Source organism: Crinia signifera, chromosome 5 (assembly GCF_055691185.1).
Source record: "Crinia signifera chromosome 5, ASM5569118v1, whole genome shotgun sequence".
NCBI lineage: Eukaryota > Metazoa > Chordata > Amphibia > Anura > Myobatrachidae > Crinia > Crinia signifera.
The window spans coordinates 141,591,011-141,610,658 of NC_139221.1; the positions used below are offsets into that span (position 1 = coordinate 141,591,011).

The window sequence follows — 19,648 nt, forward strand, 5'->3', positions numbered from 1 at the left end:
GCAAGCCAAGTCTGCAGGCCACTGCCTGACCCATGGAAGAGAACCCACGATAGATGCTGCTGCCTGCCGCCTGGGTACGTGAGAAGGTGGGCGGTGAGAGGATTGCATGAGATGCTACAGCCATGAACTGGAGCCTCGCCCCTCTCACCACCAGAGACACAGTGGCTGCCTGAAGAGGCCTAGCAGGCCTTCCCTCTGTCCAGGACCTGTACCTGTCCAGAGCAAAAAAGCTGGAAACGAAGATAGTCAAGGACCAACTACATCCTGGCCATGGTTTGTTTAACCTGCTCATAAACACCTCACTGTCTAGTCGTGCCATAACCCTTTGCACATAATCTAACACTGTGTCCCCTTGGAATAACTTTCTGTATGACTGTACATGTTCCCCCACCTGTTTATATTGTTTATACTGTATGCTGTTTACTTGTTACCCACATGGCTGCTGCACAGCAAACCGAAAACAAATTCCTAGTATACGCAAGTATACCTGGCCAATAAAGCTGATTCAGATACTGATTCTGAAGAGGCAGTGACTCAAAAATGGTGAATCCATCTCCTCCACAGTGAAGCGAGCCCAATGCTGCACAATAAATTTCTCGGTACTCCTTACCTAGAAGGGCGCCCACGATTTTGATCGTGGGCATCGTTAGAGAAAAAAAAATGCGTCGGTCGCATCGGATGCGACCAAAATATCGCATGCGATGCGACCGACGCGATGCGACCGACGCGATGACCGCGATTTCCCATAGGGAACAATGTTAAATGTCCCAATTGACCCGATTTTCCTGTTCAATGTCCCAATTGACCCGATTTTCCATAGGGAACAATGTTAAATGGCCCACAGAGGCCAAATAGCCACCCTGAAGTGTGAAATGGGCCCCCAATTGTTAACGCCACCCCACGATCAACGTCAACCCGAAGCGTGGCGAGCGCAGCGAGCCCGCGAGGGGCGGCGGTATGCGTCCTACGACCTTTTCATACCCCCACTATCCACGTCGGCGTGGAGTTGAGAATAGAAAGTGTGACGAGCGCAGCGAGCCACCGAGCCCGAAGGGTGGCGAGCGCAGCTGTGAAGCCCGCGAGGGGACGCGTATACCTGTGAAGGTGTCCGCGTGCGCTCGCCACGCTTCGGGCTCGGTGGCTCGCTGCACTCACCACACTTTCTATTCTCAACTCCACGCCGACGTGGATAGTGGGGGTACGAAAAGGTCGTAGGACGCGTACCGCTGCGCTCGCCACGCTTCGGGTTGACGTTGAACGTGGGGTGGCGTTAACAATTGGGGGGGCCATTTCACACTTCAGGGTGCCTATTTGGCCTCTGTGGGCCATTTAACATTGTTCCCTATGAAAAATCGGGTCAACTGGGACATTGAACAGGAAAATCGGGTCAATTGGGACATTTAATATTGTTCCCTATGGGAAATCGCGGTCATCGAGTCGGTCGCATCGCATGCGATTTTTTAGTACATGCGATGCCCGCGATGGGCGCCCTTCTAGGTAAAGAGTACCAATTTCTCATACAGTTTCTGGCACTAAGATGGATCCCAGCATGCCCTTTGAGTAATGTAATCAGGAACTTCTCACAAGGCCCCACACCAGCTTGAGGTAAACAATGACTTATCATATTGCCATTTCCTTTTTAGGCACACACAGGGGGTGGCTATATTGAGGGTTAATTAGACCGGATTGCACAGCTTCAAATTTGCAGGCCATAGGGCTCATAGTATGCATGCACAAGGCCATCCTGCAATGAAATCATGCTGCTATTTTTATTGCTGGCCTACGCATGTCAGCAATAGGGGGTGGTAACTAAACATTTTCTGGTCAGGGAAAACGCAGGCATACCCAGGCATTTGAAGGGAAATTATGTGACGTCAGCTCCGTCCCAGAGTCCTGGGATATGCACAGCCTTCACACACTGAAAAACTGATTTGATGGTGAGCGCTTGCATACGGGTTTGCTGCTAATCACCGATTGGCATCATTTCCGCAAGTCTTGCACAGCAATTCACAGACTTTCACAGGATTTTACTCTGGCTGGACAGCGATTAACTAATCACAGGACTCTGCAAAATAGCAGTCCAGCAATTAGGTCTGAATAACCCCCATTGTGTGTAACAAGTGTCATGAGACCAGTGACACATCTGAATGGGACCACTTATGCATCACTGACAATTGGTATTCTTTGCAGCTTTCAGTGATAACATATGAGAGAAAACAGTGACGGAAGAGTTGTAGATACATTGTAGATATTGTAAAACAGTCACTGTTTATAGCCATAACTGTCCTTTACCATTAATATTGACATCTTCTCCCTTTGATTTATGGAGAAAGATTTAACTTTTATGTCCTTGTACTGTACACACTCCTTGTTATTTGCCAGCTAAGAAAAGCGGTATGCGGATGGCTGACAGACAGTGTCTAGGTCAAAAGTCAATAGATTGACATGAAAAGGTCAGCATGCACAAGGATGACATTGACAAAAGGTTGACACAAGCATAAAAGTAAACATGGCAAAGGTTAACACATGAATTGATCGACATATGTTTTTTGGGTTTCTTTTTAAGTTCATGAACTTTTTTATACTTTACCAAACACATGGATTCCAATTGTGAATGGGGTGCAGCATTAATGGAGCATAGCAAGTGAAACGAGCCATGTGAGGGCACGCAGTACACTAATCTGGGATTCATGTGCTCAGGTGTCGATATTGGCACAGGAAAAGTGAAAAGTTTGTGATGACTTTTTCATGGTTCACTGTTTTCCATTTCGCCATTTGCTTGTGTCAACATTTTGTCAATGTTGATCTTGTGTATGTCAAAGTTTTGTTGTCGACCTAGACATTGTCTGTGAGCTATACTGCACCTAGGAAAAGCTGCATGTTTTGTATTATGGACAGACACACAGGATATTTTTCCCCCATGTCCCTAGAGCAGGGATGGCCAAATCAGTCAGCGAGATATATCAACAATCCATGTTTTCCAGACCACTTGCAGATCTGTAGAATGTGTGTTGAAAATGTGACAGCTAAAAATGACTACACCTATGCACCAGCTAGTTGGTCTGCAAAACATGGGCTGTTGATAGATCTTGAGGACTGGTTTGGCCACCCCTGCCATAGAGGTTGTGGAGGCAGCTTTAGTCAGCAAGGGGGCAGCAGTACTCTAAATTACTGAGAATACAAATGTACTCTATTGCATGTATAAAATGCATGCATCTTCAGCCCATACTGCTTCCCCCTTCAGCAGTTTTCTTTTAACTTGTTCATATAAAGCAGAAACACAAGCTGTAAAATTATTTGCATGCCTCCATGACCCTCTACCAATGGCAGCAGCACAGTAGCACTGGTGAGCAGTATAACGGTCAATTAATTGATCCTTGGAGATGTTTTATTAGGCCATTCAAATGGTTGCAACCTGGTGAATAGGTTTATAATTACCTGTTACCGCAGTATACACTGCTATTCTATCAAAAATAGTACATAGTTCATGTAATTTTGAAGACTGTGAAGCCCTTTAACTTTATTAGGAAATTTGAAAATGGATAATATTTAATAAAGTCATCAGCAGCAAAAGCTTTAATTTAAATTGGTCTGACAAATAAAATTTTGAATTCAAATGTACAGTATTGTACATCTAATTATGAAGTCAGAGCTCTGTTGGCAATCTGAAGATTAGAACACTACAGTTTATTATCCTGCCATCAAGCAACTTAAAAGAGTGATTTTGTGTTATCATTGCTGTTCATTAGTTAGAAGCCTAAACTTTATGATGGACACATGAGGCCAAATGTAATAGACTAATTCCTGAATATCTTTTCAAGATTATTATGCACCTGAGAGGTGTCTGCATATTCCTTATTACAGCAGCATACCTCCCAACATTTTGTCCATGAAGGTTAGGACTCCTGCTTAGCCTGCAGCGGTCCCAATAAAGAGGCATGGCCTCAGAAAAAAGGGGCGTGGCTTTGCGGTTATCTCAGCAATTGCAAAGCTGTTTTACATGCCCATTGTCTCTCCATCTCCCTGAAAAATGCTGTGCACATTTGCACAGCATCTAATCCTTGCAGAGAGAAGAGCAGTGATGGGTAGAGAAGTTACAGGAAGGAGGAGTCACCCCTTCTTCCTGTTATTCCATTCATCCGTGATATTCTGACACCAGTACTTGGAGACCAAAGGGCAGAGGGCGCAACCTGCATGTCATGTGAAGCTAGAGCTCTGTTGACAGAGCTCCCTTGCAGGAGTCCCTGTGTAAAACAACCAGCATGTTAGACTCTGCGCTTCTGCCCTGTGTTTCTGCCAACTCTAACTCATGATCCAGCCCACTTCCACACACCGATTCCAAAATCTCCTGCAGATAGAGACTCAAATCCAGACCCTCACACAGACCCAAGCATGACAATGACAGTTGCATCTTCATACATCCTTTCTGTGATGCACCTGGAACACAGCAATGATGTTGCAGCATAGTGGTGAGTGGGTTTCTGCTGCTTCCGCTATGCCACTGAACTGAACGGGAGCTGGCCTAAGCATGCACCCAAACATTTTCATTTCAAAGGAAGCCAACAACAAAACAAGTGAGTGTGTCATCCTTCACTTTGTCTTGTTTTGCTGTCTTGTTACAGCAACAATGTAGCAGGACACATCTGTATGGCATAATGAACAAAATGTATTTTCTGTAAGAAAAGTTGATACTTGTTTCCTAGCACGGTGCCCATCGCATAGCGTACTTAGTGGTGTGTGATGCGATATTCCCATTAAATTAACAGGAGTGCGTGTACAATGAAATATCGCATAGCATTGCATGGCACCAAATGGCATGCGATGCGATGCAATTTTTAATTGTACAAGCATCCTGATGGGTGCTTACAATGTTAAATGCACCCCCATTATCAACGCCACCCCCACTATCAACGCCAACCCGAAGCGTGGTGAGCACAGTGAGCTCGCAAGTGGTGGAGGTACGCGTCCTTCGACCTTTTCATACCCCCACTATCCACGTCGGCATGGAGTTGATTTTAGATAGTGTGGCGAGTGCAGCGAGCCACCGAGCCCAAAGCGTGGCGAGCCCCGCAAGGGGACGCAGAATACAATCCCGAAGCGTGGCGAGCACAGCGGAATACACGTAAAGTAATCCATGTGCGCTCACCACGCTTCAGGTTCGGTGGCTCACTGTGCTCGCCAGCAATTTATTTAACTTTGAGGGCCTGGATTTTTTGTGGTCCCCTATCAATTTAATTTAACCTTCAATTTAACCTTACCAATGTGGGGTTTTATTTACTAATCTTGTTATAACATTTGTGTGCAATAATCTAATCTCTGATTTTTATATACAAGAGACCTGAAATTAAGTTTCTTAAGAGTCTAATTATGAAATGGGAAGTACAGATATGTCCTCCTCCATCATTGTTGCTATACATACACATTTCCCATTGTATGAATATTCACATATTGGGTCACGTCTGGGAGGACACATCTGTAGGATTCTAGGAAAGAAAAAAAGAGTGACAAAAAGTGTCAATAGTGGGAATTAAGTGCTGTACAGTACATTATGAAAACAACATGAAAATGGACAAACAAATGAATAACAAGACTAAACTGTAATGAATGATTACTTTTAATGTATTACACCGATAAAAACACAGCAATAAAACATTTTTTTTATCCATTTTTACACTGGTTTCACATTATACATCACCATATTAAACTTGGTGACTTTTTGCAGTTTTATTTTTCCCACAAAATATTGCTTCCCATGTCCTAATAAGTCACCCTACCAAACTTGGTGGAATTGGGCTTGTTAGATAAAACAACAGATGGCTCTGAATAGAAGATGTTTAATTATGGCCGCCTTGTATAACCCATGTTAATGGCAAATCTACTCTATGCAAGAATAGAATGGATGAAAAATGGGCCTGCAGTAATTTCAAAGCCGTTAGCTGGCATTGTCTTTCATTTGGAATGTGGGATAAGCAAATTTGATGCAAATGCTCATTTGAATTTGCCCTTAGAGCTTGTCTGCACATAGTATACCATATACTTACCATGTACAGTGCATTCATATACTGCAACTACTGTATAAAAACCTATCTAACACCTTTCTCGACTGCTCGCTATTTTCACATTTTAAAGTGCATTGAAGAACAAAAAATGCTGCCTGTACATCAATGTGTGAGCATTTTTTACCTCATAAAGTTTATTTCTGTAATGCTCAATAAGGTTTGCAATTAAAAATTGATCATAGCAAATAATAGATTCACGCAGATTTCTATGTAGTGGAATCCTCTGTCGAGTTTACCTGTTTACAGCAAAGACAATTACAGACTGCAATATAAGTCCTTAGGTTGGGAATACTGTAAAGACACACAGTGACTATAGTTAGTCTTCAGCTTCCGTTTCATAAATATTATGTACAACAAAGTTATTTTAAAAAATGTGTGTGTTTAATTCATTTGATTTAATAATGTAATATTTGTGTCTAAAAAAAAAAAACATTATTCATTTACAACCCTGCTATAATATGTGTGCTCAAGATCAGTCTTATCATTTTCCAGTAGATCACTAATTGCATTCTTTAGAAGCTCCTACCACTAATGCCCTGCTGATTAGCATTGAGATGCAGAATACATCCTATTTATTCACTGAGCTAAGGTTTCATTCTTTTCATGTGTGCAGTGGCTAAAAATAGATCTCTATATGTTATGGTGAGACAGGACATTAAGCAGCAACCGTGTCTTGTTGGTCTTTTTTGTTTTAGCATACAGCATATTCCATTGATTGAATTCAGTAGCTTGTGTAACACAGCTCTGCTTCCATGTCTAAATAAAGCTTCGTATGAGCAGGAGTTAATTTTTCTCCCTGTCACACTACAGCTGCTTTGTACTTTTCTAATGATTGAAGGGGCTCCTCCAAAATAATTCAGCATTCTGCTGTGGTGTTAAATAGAGCTATTTTGTATGTGCATGCAGTTTTTTTTTATGACAGACTAGCATCAGCCAGAGGCTCAGTAAGACCACCAAATTCATTTCACTGCTGTGGCTGCAATGGAGAATCAGTCTCTAGGGTCAGGCAAAGTGTGTTAATCTACTTTATCTGCTAGCTTACAGAAAATTGCATATTTAAGCCTCTTGTTATGAAACAGCTACATCAGTCTCTAATTAATGTGTCCTACAGGCTGTCTCAGGCTGTGGTACCTTCAGAAACACAGTGCATTGCTACTGTATTCCTCCCAGCATCAGCATCAGCAGCAGCAGCATCTCCATCAGCAGCACACGGAGGCAGGCAGTAGCACATTGGTTAACACTGTACATAACCTCCTCGCAAATTGCACAGCTTCAGCAGCAACACATCCATTAGTCTGGGAAAGACAGCGTTCCCCAGTGGCTCCAGTGTATTTCCCCCCAATTCTTCTGTCACTAACCAATCCTTTGTACGCTTTCACTGCATGTAGGGAACGTTCAGCACTAATCAGGTCAATGATCATCCCAAGTCTCTGGGGACCTGACAGGAGCCTATCGCCCTAGTTAGAAGATCGCCCTGTCCAGGGCACAGAGGCTGGAGATTTTATTATACAGAGATCAGTGGCACAATACTACTCACTACAAGAGAAGCTCTTATAGGATTTCAGCCTGACTGTAGTCTGAGGCAGAGGAGGAAAACCAGGACCACAAACAGTTCTTGTACCTGCTGGGTGCTGCCTTAGCTGCTGATCTGAACTGTAGGACAGAAAGCATCTCAATTAAGGTAAGTGGTCCTTTATCTGGGTGAATGCATCCTCCCAAATGTGTGCATTGAAACTTCTGAGTGAACTGGCATTCTGCACTGCAGCAAATCAGCCTTATATCTCTGTCAATAAAAAAGCTATTATCTTTTTACAATTTCCCTGACAGTATACTGTCAATTTCTGGAGTGAACTGTTTTCTTTTGACCTTTTCATGTTGCTAGCATGCTAGCTTGAAGGTTATCTTTCAGCCCTGCTATACAGCCATATTATATAGAGGAAATGCTTACGTGTGTTCTTTCATGTTTAAGTAAAAACAAACAACTGATTACTTGATAAATTTGTGCACTATGCTGTGTTACTTTCTACTGAAACTTCAGTTTGAAGTTTAATGATGTCATGTCCTAAAGGGAGCTTGTGTGACTGGAGATGAAATGACTGGTACAGTAATTAGAGAGAATAATACAATATTCTGTTTACAAAGTACTGTACTGGGTCTTGTTATACAGTATGTTCCTCAGCAGGGTTAAAATCAGGAAAAAAATGAAATGTGACTCTAGACTAGTGGATATCTGGAACATAAAACAAGCCATTAATGTCAACATTGTAGTCTGTTTCCATCTTTCTCTTAGAACATTCTTATTTATAGAATAGTTCACTGTATTAATAGGTCTATAGTACCTAAGAGACACTGGAGAAGTAGTGAAATATCTGCTTTTCTGCAGATTTACAGTGCTGGGTGATATGTGTTACATAGATAACAGCCTGTGAGCTTTCCAATACATCTCATTGCCCTGATTAATGTTGGATTGAGTTTCTGTGTTTTTTTTTAAACGATATAATACTTTCTAGGATATTGCTAGACAGACAAATACTGCATACCCCATATTCTGATTTAATGCAAATATCCAGTATGAAGAACTAAAAATAAAACACAAATTGTTAAATCAAGAGCTGCTTTGGTAACCAGGTATGTCATCCTGTCACTGTAAATTTGGAGTTGGTGGATCATTTTCAAGGAGTCTTTTTGCCAGACTAAGGTCACCTCTCCAAGTTAGCAAGAGTCCTTTGTCCCTTCCTGACTGACTGTTCATATTTCCTTCATCAGGGTGAACAGAACTTTAGATGAGTCTAATTGTATAGTTATTAGAATATATGCTCTTTTGTGTACAAAATGAAATAATCAATTAGTTATTTTACATGCCTGTATCATAGATCCCGTATATTGTCTGCTGCTTGGCATTCTGTGTGATCAGATGATAATACGGTAGTGTAATAGCATATTGTATTCACAGTGGCAATTTACTGCTTGTGCCTATTGGAGTTTTCATTTTAATTGGTAAAGTGCGTCTGGATGTGTATTTACTGGTTTGGCAACACAACATTGCCAGAGAAAGTATTATGTACAATTATGCATACAAGTGGCTCACATTATCATAAATGTTGCTGCACTGTCCTCTTTTACAATCACAATTTGCAGAAAAGTTCATATTGTACTGCAATAGGATATCATGCCAAGACCATAATACCACCTGTACATTAGGACTAAAGTGTTATGTAAAAATGTATGCCATAATCCGCTCACCACTGTTATACTAAGAGCTGTCACTTGATCACAGTAAGTGACATGTTGCTATCCATTTATAAAGAGATATAAGAGACTGATTGATCCTGATGCAAGCAAGCTGGAATGCACTAAGGTGTTCTAATGTACTGTAATATGCAATTTTATATACCTGTATCATAACTTTATTTATTACATTTGGGGACCAGATTTGCATTGAATACAGAACAATATATTTCAAACAATGTTATATGATGCAGATGCACGCATGCTCCAAATATTAAGGGTTAGTTATAATTAACCAAATTAAAAATAACATGAGATTATGATAATGAAGTGATAAACTTTCATTCTACTTTGTATTTTTTAATGTTGCGCGCGTTGTACTAAGCAATGGAAAGACACCAAAAGTTCACGTTTTTTCCCTACATGATTTAAAACAATAATATATGCATTGATTTTGTATTTACTATTATTGTCATTTTGTGTGCAAAACTGCATAAGGCTGTAAAAACACTGCTCATTGCTATGCACTACAGTACAGTACATCAGTAAAATTCAGTACCTCATTTTGGAGGAATTTTGGCATTATTCCAGCCTGAGCCTGCTACACCCCCCCCCCCCCCCCCCATTAGACTACACAAAAACAGTCCTTCATTTTATTAGATTTACCAGTACTTATATGTTAGTTGAGCGCCCACTATAGTTAGTATGCTCATACCCCCACTATCCATGTCAGCATGGAGTTGATTTCATATAGTGTGGCAAGCGCAGTGAAGAACCACCATGCCCGAAGCGTGGCAAGCGGACACGGAAAACTAAGCAAATAGCTTAGTGGGCGCCCAACTAACATATGAGTACCAATTTACCTTATTTAAATCAGTATATTTCCATGGGAAATTTCTGTAACCCGCGTACAGAAGAATATAAACAAAGTTTTCTAAAAAGAAATGTTGATACAAAGGGTTTAAATTAAATGCTAATATATGATATATGCTAATGAGGAATGTTTATTACATAAAAAAAAAATATATGTACAATAACCACAATTTAAAAAAATACTGCTAAAAGCAGAAGTCCATGAGTACATGGGGAGGATGTAATGCAGTGCGAGTCCGGCAGTCCTGTAGAATGCCGGACGAACTTGGGCATTTTTGAAAGGTTCTTCTTTTACAAGGTATGTTTTTACCTTGTAAATGAATGCCCCTTTAAAAAAATCTCTGAGTTTGGCCAGCATCCCGCTAGTACGGCCCCAAAATCTTCATAAAAATAACATTGTAAGGATATACAATATAACATTTTATATCCTTCCAAAGGTTTGTACCAGAAAAAAAATCTTCTATCAGCTTCATCATATAGAAGTTTTTCCTAATAATGTAAAACATGAACGATGACATCAGCAGGATGCTGACATACATTATATACTCATACCATAGAGGGATCTATCAAACAGCATGTCACATAGATAAGTCCCGGTGGTGGAAGTTACAAAGCGAAGGAGCCAGCATCTACCACTATTGTAGTTCTCCTCTTCCGCACTTCAGTAAGGATGATTCAAGCTGGTATTGGCACAGTCAACACATTTCTGTCTTATTAGACCTTTGTCAAGAGTCTTGAGAAAGTTTAATAAGGCTGAAATGTGTTAACTGTGCCATGCCTTATTAAGGCACTGTTTGGCTGCTAAAATTCAGCAATAAAGTCAGAAATGGACTTAATACATATATTTTCCGTATAATAATCTTCAACTAAGAAGCCTAGTTTACTGAATAACCTTACATATCTTATCCTTTTAGTTAACATGCAGGAAACGATCTGTTTAATTTAATTATATTTGTAGCATATTTTATATGAACATAATGGGCAAGTACATTTTGTTGTTGTTACTCAATAAGAGGTCTATCTACCAGGATAGCAAGTTGTACATTTGCCTACAACCTTTCACTACACTTGCCTTGCCAATGAAGCAAACAAGGAAAATGACCATGTGAAGCAACCCTTGCAAGAGGATACTGTGGATATGTTGATTTATTTACCCTACCTAGGATTCGCAGTAATAATTACATTGGTTTTAGCAAATTATGCTTTAGATGAAAAAAATAGTAGTGAGTAAAATTATATAATTTTGTTAAAAATGCAAATGATAGTTGCAAGGGAACTGTGCCTTATAGGGGCAACATCTTTTGGATATAGTTCTACCACTGCACGCTGTCTGTGGCAGAAATGAATGCATCCTCTGATATAACAGATGCCACAATCATCTAACCAGATGCCACATTCATTCATACATTTAATCGCCAGTAATTTGTATTTCCAGGTCACTTCAGTCTTCCACCAGCCAGCTGGTGTGACTCATGAAGCTGATTTAGCTGACATCAGAGTTTTTACAGTACGTTGACCCTAATTCATTTCTGAACATGTAATATTGCAGGACAAATCCTATCTTGGGATGTCAGATGCTACTTGGTCTGTTTTGCAACAAAATATGTGGCTAATTATTTGAATCTTTTACAAATGTTGTACCCATATGCGTAAAACAAATACACTTTTAAAGCTAGATAAGATTAGTAAAAAAAAAAAGAAAGTGGTGATGGAACATTTTTGGGGTATATCTGTCCTTGGTGGATTAATAGCATTGTGTTGTGTCCTGTATGTTGCAGCAACAGGGCCGTAACTACAAGAAGCACCTTTGCTACCTTATGACACCTGCCTTTGGCTTGCAGTGAGGGGATTTTTGCCTTGCTACGGCCCTGTGTATGCTGAGCAATCTAACAATCTGGGGGCCCTCAGTAAAGTTTCTCAATCTGTAAGTAGTATATTTACACTAAATGTTCCTGTAAAATGTATGGCCATCTGCTTTGTTGTTCACCTGCCTGAAGATGGTGTTATGGAAGAATAGAGGGACCAAGGAGAAGTCAGTTCTCTCTTCTTAGAGAAAATCAGTGATAATCTCGTTCTCTGTCATAAAAAGGCTCTGGCTTAAAAAATAGGCCATTTAGAGAGGAGTTTCCTGCATTTCCACACAGTCATTTTCTCCCTGCTACATATCTTTATTTCCCACCTCCTTTCTGGTGGAAGAAAATGGGAATAGTGCTGTACTGTACTTTGAATTGTATTGATTTTTAACATTACAGCTACACATTTGCAGAAAGTAAATTTGTAGCAAAATTTAAAGCAATGTAATAAAAATACTTAAACACCCAAAATCAGTGACATTTGTAAATGTATGTTAGAAACTGTTTTATTACATTTCATAATTAAAATGTTTAAATACAAAATATTTATATAATAAAAATGATGCATACATTTAAATTATATTGAGAGGATAAAGTGGGTTGGATGCATAAAGTACGTAGATGCATCCCGCCACACAGCGCCGGATACGCATTCTTAATAATCGCATATGCACTAATATATATCATTATTAATGCAAAAGACATCTCTTCCGATAAGATTTGTCCTCTGCAATGTGGCCCCATGGCTGTACTTCTGAGTCAGTGGCCTGTGTGGTGGTCAGGAGTGCTGCAGAATGAAGCCTAAAGGCTTCTATAGGGTATCACCAGCTTTTGCTGGCAATTACCTCTGCTGCAACCCCCCTCTTCCAAATATCAAATCCCTATAGAGCATTCCGGCTATAATGAATAGACTAATATCAGTTTCAAAATGACAAAGATGTGGTGGCATACAATTTAATGATCATTTCCCTTTATGTACAGTACTTAACAATAACTATAATATACCATCTGGCAAAAATAATTTATTGTATTAAATTAATGAAAAATGTATTCACCAGGGTACAGTTATGTACAGTAGGTGTAACTTTCAAAACCAGGTTTGACTCTTTCCACCATGCATTTATCCATGTAAATCATAAAACTTACCAGATTTGATACACTTATTTTATCAGAAACATTTTTAATGACTAAAAAAGTGTCAAAGTTCATAAAAGCACATACTGTATATGTAAAAAAAATGGTGGTAATTTATTGCAGTTTGTAATTAAGGGGCAGATGTATTAAACCTGGCGAAGAGATAAACTGGAAAAAAAGTGGAAGGAGTTAACGCACCAGCCAATCAACTTCCAACTGTCATATTTCAATCACCGCTGATTGCCGGTGGGTTATCTCCTTCCACTTTTTCTCCAGTTTATTTCTTCGCCAGGCTTAATACATCTGCACCTAATACTTTATTACAGTGGCGGCTCATACCTTATTGGGGGAGGGGGGCTGCCTCTGGCTGCCGTGGGGGTACCTCGATTCTGGCACCCCCTCCCCCTGTCACTGCCGCTGCTGCCTCCTCTCCCCCCTTTCCTCGTCGCCTGTGTTTTGATGACAGGCGACCAGACTGGCACATGCGCAGTACAAATAGCTGTACTGCGCATGCGCCCAGCTTCTATGGGCTGCTTGGGCAACAGCCAATAGAAGCAATTTTGGTCCCGGCGCCTATACAATATAAGTTACAGACACTGGGACCAGCATGTGCACAGTACCGATATAGGTACTGCGCATGTGCAATCACCGTTTTTGCATGGCAGCGCGCACAAAGGCGTCCCAGAGGGAGAGAACACCTACCAATGGGACTGCCTTTGTGACTGGCAGGTCAGACTTCCAATTGGAAGTCACTGCCAGTCACAGTGACGCCAGTGCAGTCTCACAGACTGCATCGGGCTTCACTACAGTGGCAGATTTTTCCTGAGGGGGCTGCAGCCCTGCTGCCGATAGGTAATAACCTCCACTGCTTTATTAAAATGTGCCAATTTCATTACATACTCTAATATTACTATTTAAAGGGTTGTGCAGTTTTTAATATCATACTATACACTGGTGATGAATGCTTGTCGTCTGAATGCATTTGGGATGACCACATATAGAGTAGTATGTGACATCTTGGAGTGGTAAGATGGCCTCTTCCTCAGAGCTGTACATCCTGTATATTCCTCATCCACACAAATTTCTACTGCATGTCAAGTGCTACACTCTTAGAGATAATTTTAGAATTGACCAGCGCTCTGACTCTAATAATGTGCCCAGACAATTTCTGGGGGGTACCTAATTTGCCTGTTGCGGTGGGAATTTGTGCAGATAGTACTATTGACTGGATGTACACAGGTTAAAGTGATTAAAATGCATTTATTAGCACATAACATGATTGTATTAACTGCATACATGCACGAAGTATGGGTGGGGTAATGGGTGGTGGGGTGAGGGATTGGTGAATCTGGCTGGATGTCCAACCTAGTGAGATCTGTGCTGGGCACAGAGGGGATAGTTGAGCCTCCAGTGGTGACCGTGGTGTGCTAGCCCCTGCATGTATGCAGTTAATATATTCATGTTATGTGCTAATAAATGCATTTTAATCACTTAAACCTTTGTACATCCAGTCAATAGTACCATCTGCACAAATTCCCACCACAACAGGCAAATTAGGTACCCCCCAGAAATTGTCTGGGCACATTATTAGAGTCAGGGCGCTGGTCAATTCTAAAATTACCTGTAGCAAAACTGAGTTTGGACACACTCGACCAAGCTGCCGGCAGACAGGCTGAGCACCAATATCCTATCCTTTTGTTACTACACTTTTAGAGGTTACAGAGAAAGATGTGGCCTTTCTTTGTACGGAAGCTGAGAGTAGATGTGATACATTCTGTACACTTAAACCCTTTTCCTCTTACCTACTGTACCACAGGTAGTCTTTACTTGCAGACCTTTTGAGGGGACTATGCAGAGCTCTGGAGACTTGCAATGAAAACCCCACTGGAATGCTGTACATCATTGCTGAGTAAAGAGTTGTAGTGCTGTGACACTTTGTCCTCTAGACATTGCAGAATGTTAATACTTGTCTGTTGTATAAGGAGCACTCTGCACATGCCTTTTGCCCCACTTACATCCATTGTTTTCCAACACTCTCTAGTGCACTCCTTAAATTGTCCACGCAGACTTTATTTAATTAGCAATTAAAGTGTGTGGTAGCAAAAGTAATAACATATTTCCAACGTATTCGTACTTACGGTTTATTTTCTAGAATTATTAACTATGTACTGATCATTGAAGTCTCTTTTGTTTATCAAGTGATATGAGTTAGAAAAATCTGGATTTTTTTTTTTTGGGGGGGGGGCATTCTGTTTGACACATTTGTGCATCTTTATTCCTCCATTACATTAATGAACCAATATATAAATGTTTTTAAATATATACTGTAGTAGGCTTAGATTGGACAATATGGCATTCAAATGAAAGCAAATGGCCCTTGTTTATCACTGCCATCTCAGTACACTAATGTCCTATAGCCACAGCTGCACCTAAGAGTCCTTCTCAGTGCGCCAGATGCCAGATGCCATGCCAAACAACTTTTTCTCTTGGATGTGTGTCTTAGTCGCACAAATGAGAAACAATCTGATGTGACAAAACTGGTTAAAGAGACTGTACTGATTCATTTTATATGCTACACTTGTACATCTGTGTACCAATGAGCCTGAATCTGTATACCAAATGCTACAATGCTGCAAAATTTTTCACACCAAGTTCCATTGTGCTTCATATTAAAATGTATACATATTTCAAACTAATTTCTGTGCAATTAAAGTTTCAGCCAAGCATCTCTGGTACTGTGGTGTTTTGCTGCATCAGTGGTGCAAATAAGATACAATTTAAAAAGAAAAAGCTATTACATAACACTGCTCAGCCTGGCTCTCTCCCACTGGGCATATTGAACCATATAGAAGCTTCATGTATGGAGGACACTTCTGTACTTTCGCTTTGCTATGTTATTATTGTCTTGTCAAGGTAGTATTTACTGCCAAAATGACTAGTACCATTTATCTCACCCAGCAAAAGGCGTAACCTTAAATTGTCATTGACATGCATAAAGATGATGGCAAAACACAAATACAGGCATAGTGTATACTGTATTTCAATATAGAATTAATATTTTGAATAAAACTATGTTGTCATAAAATTATTTTAAGGTTATGATATTTTTTTATAATTATTATATACATGTACTACAATCAATAATATGCAGTATAAGGTATAAGATGGAGAGTTTGACTTCCAAACCATAATACAGGTGTCCTAAGGCGAGCTCAGGGATGACAGATTCCTCCTGTGGAGCAAATCTACATAACAATTTTATGCTAAATCTGCATATATTTTTTTCTTCAAAAAGTCTCTTTTTACTCTTTGAAGTAATTCCCACAAGACAACTATGTAATTATAACCTTTCTGTCAATTGAAATATTAATGTTGCATTTTCAGCTACATTAATATGAAGTTGCAAATTTAGCTAAATACTGTATGCAGAAACTATTAATAGTTCTGCTTTATTGCAGGATATAGCCTCACTTCAATATTAATATTCAGCTGTTATTTCACCAACATATTGTAATGGCAGAAATGTATTCACTTCATGTTGTGCAATAATAAAACTAATGAATATCATAAAAGGCAAATTACAGTGATGACCTGCGTCATCAATTTAAATGGCATGGATAGATGCAATACAGCAAATTGCAATATTGGGTAATAATTAGTGTTTTATCTGTCAATCCTGCTAGTTATTATAAGATTCGTCACACCTCAGATATCTATATATTCTTGTACTTGTAGGTGTTTAATAGCTTTATATTGCTGCATTTCCCTGTAGATAAAATGTCACCTCTTAACACTTTGAAGATGAAAACATACACTAAATCACCGGACTTGTTGAATGAATGCAAATTGTTGGCTGGCATTGATGGCTGACACGCACTATTAATCTATACATTTTTATGTTCCAATGTGACTGAGATTTCCTGCGCAATTTAACAGCAAAATGATCTAGCATAACACTGTTGATAAACAAACATAATAAGGATGTTGTGGGTTTTATAAAATTAATGTTAAAAATTGATGCCTAACAAGTAAAATGCCTTTATGTTGTCCTTGGATTTCTACTATGACCTTGATACAATCTTTATTTCCCCTGGTATTCTAGATATTCGCATTGTCAATTACCATTGATCAACACTCCAAAACCACAATTGATTCTTAGCCATCTTCTTTCATGAAAAAGGAAGGCAAATACTGTAGCTGACTGTAGCAAGTGCATAGCAAAACACTCTTTTATATATTAAATTATACTGTGCAGAAATATAAAAAGTTTTTTTTTACCGTGTAAAATTATTTGTAAGCTTTTACATGTTGCATTACAAAAATGTTCAGCATTGTTTTTGTATATGCCATGTTTTAAAAAATAACATTTCCTATAAGTTCTACTGTATTCTGAAGCAAAACAAAAACAGCAGTTACTGGCTAGGGTACAGATCAATAATTCTCATATTGAGTACCTTACCCTTTACCAAACAAGAAGCGAATAGCTTTTGTACAGTAGTTGGGGATCGGAAAAAAAAACGAAAAACAAAAAACCTTTAGACTATACAGATTTTATGAAGGAAATGGAAGTAAGCACTACAATTAATATTGATGTTGATTAAGAAACCACTGTACAAGACAATTAAAATGCTTGTATTGTGCAATGTCAAAAATTCTTAATGTTTAATTATGATTTGAGTTTAATTTATTGGGCTACATTTCATATATGGGGCTTGAACAGGACTTTTAAAAAAATTGTTTGTTTAAGTGAGACGTTCCTTAACCAGGTCACATACTTTGTACAGTAGATTACATATGCATTATTTATTGCCTTTAAAATGGTTAATTATAGTGATAAAAACATCACAATAAATGTTAATAGAACAGTGTAATGTAGGGTGTTGTTTGCATTAATAAGATAATGTCACATCATAAATGCTATAGATCATTATTTGTTTCCCAACCTTTTTTCTTTCCTGTACCCTTGATTAGATTTTTATTAACGAGTACACCCCTCCTTTCAATTGGAAATATCCACAGTACTTACGATTGCAGTGGAAGTAAGCAGTATGTGTGTCCTGATATTAAGGAGTAACAGAGTAGTGTGCGGTCAGGAATCAGGTCCATCTGTGTCTATTTTCTAACTTTGTGCTTTCTTTGGGATTCCAAGCTAACTCCTGTAGGAAACTACCACAAATGGTATGAGGAAGGTATCAGGACTGAGCACTGTAGAAGCTGAAGCATAGTCAACAGTAGAATTTTTTAATCTACTTTAACTATACACTTAAATGGATAAAAGAGAAGGTGTCAATATTCGAGTGCAGGTAAATCTATTGTTTGAAAAGAATATAGTTCAAAGGTTAATATTAATGATTACAAATAAAATATGTAAAATAAATAGTTATACTTAATTAAGTCAGAAATGATTTTTCCCCTTTTCTGTAAATGTACAGTACAATGTACAGCATATTTGTACTTTCATATGCATAGGGTTGTCAAAAGCACTCAGCTGACTGCAGTCTCAGCACTTTGACCTTAATCACTTCACATTAGAACACTAGCTTATAAAATGGAGATGGTTCATTTGTCTATAAATCAGTGGTACTTTATTAAGCTTTTACCTTTTAGCATAGATTCTGTGAATTTTAAGTTAGTGGTTTCATAAATATAATTTTCAATATGAACATTTTATTAAATAAATATTTTTTTCAGTAGTTAAATTGATAAACAGTATGGGTGAAATTTAATAGGATGAGAGATTCAGAAATTGAGAGATTTGGTAAGAAATCTCCATTTTTTTTAAAGCGGCAATCATTTTCACTGCAAAAATCAAACTGGTTTTGCAGTGAAAACGATTGCTGCTTTAAAAAACCCTGGAGATTTCTTACCAAATCTCTCGCTTTCTAAATCTCTAATCCTATTACATTTTCCACTAGGTGTTTGATGAACACACCCAACACTTGCCTAAAAGTTACACAGTTTTCATGATAGAAAAGGATAATACATCTATAGTATTTATCTATAGTGATATTTACTGTATAAGATTGATCCTTCTATTTAATTGTTTGATGTCATTTAACATCAAATATTTTGAGAACAATTAAATACTATACTGGATAGCATTTCTTTTTTTTGCTTCTCTTCATGTGCAATTAAGTTTACAACTATATCTGTAAAGATGCAGTGCCTTTTGATAAAGCAGCCCAGCTGTGCGGTGATACACATTAAGGACACAGGGGAACCTTTGTTTAAGGGCCTTTGCTGCTGTTGCTTTTATGCCCACCATTTGGAATGGCTGTCACTTAGCAAGGGATTGGATTGCTAAGAAGCCTTACCTAGCCGCCATTGAGTATCCCTGTGCATTTCAACATACGCTGTCAGTATGCCCTACTCCATTTGCACACTAATTGAGGATGCCCTGCACGCCCACTATGCCCTTTACATGGCCCATATCAGCTGATGAACACAAGCACGGAATTTGCCCTACAGGAGGGCTTACACTATAAACCACCAGCAACACCA

The 19,648-nt window shown here is 39.0% G+C and overlaps 1 protein-coding gene across 3 annotated transcripts in view; it reads left to right on the top strand.

Annotated features, from left to right (window-relative positions):
* Positions 1–7,029: 7,029 nt before the first annotated feature.
* CDH12 (cadherin 12) overlaps positions 7,030–19,648 on the top strand; it is an 849,072-nt gene continuing 836,453 nt past the window's right edge. For all 3 annotated transcript variants that reach the window (XM_083188087.1, XM_083188088.1, XM_083188089.1), the window contains exon 1: positions 7,030–7,740. The gene's annotated coding sequence lies outside the window, so the exon portion shown is untranslated. The remainder of the gene's footprint in view (positions 7,741–19,648) is intronic.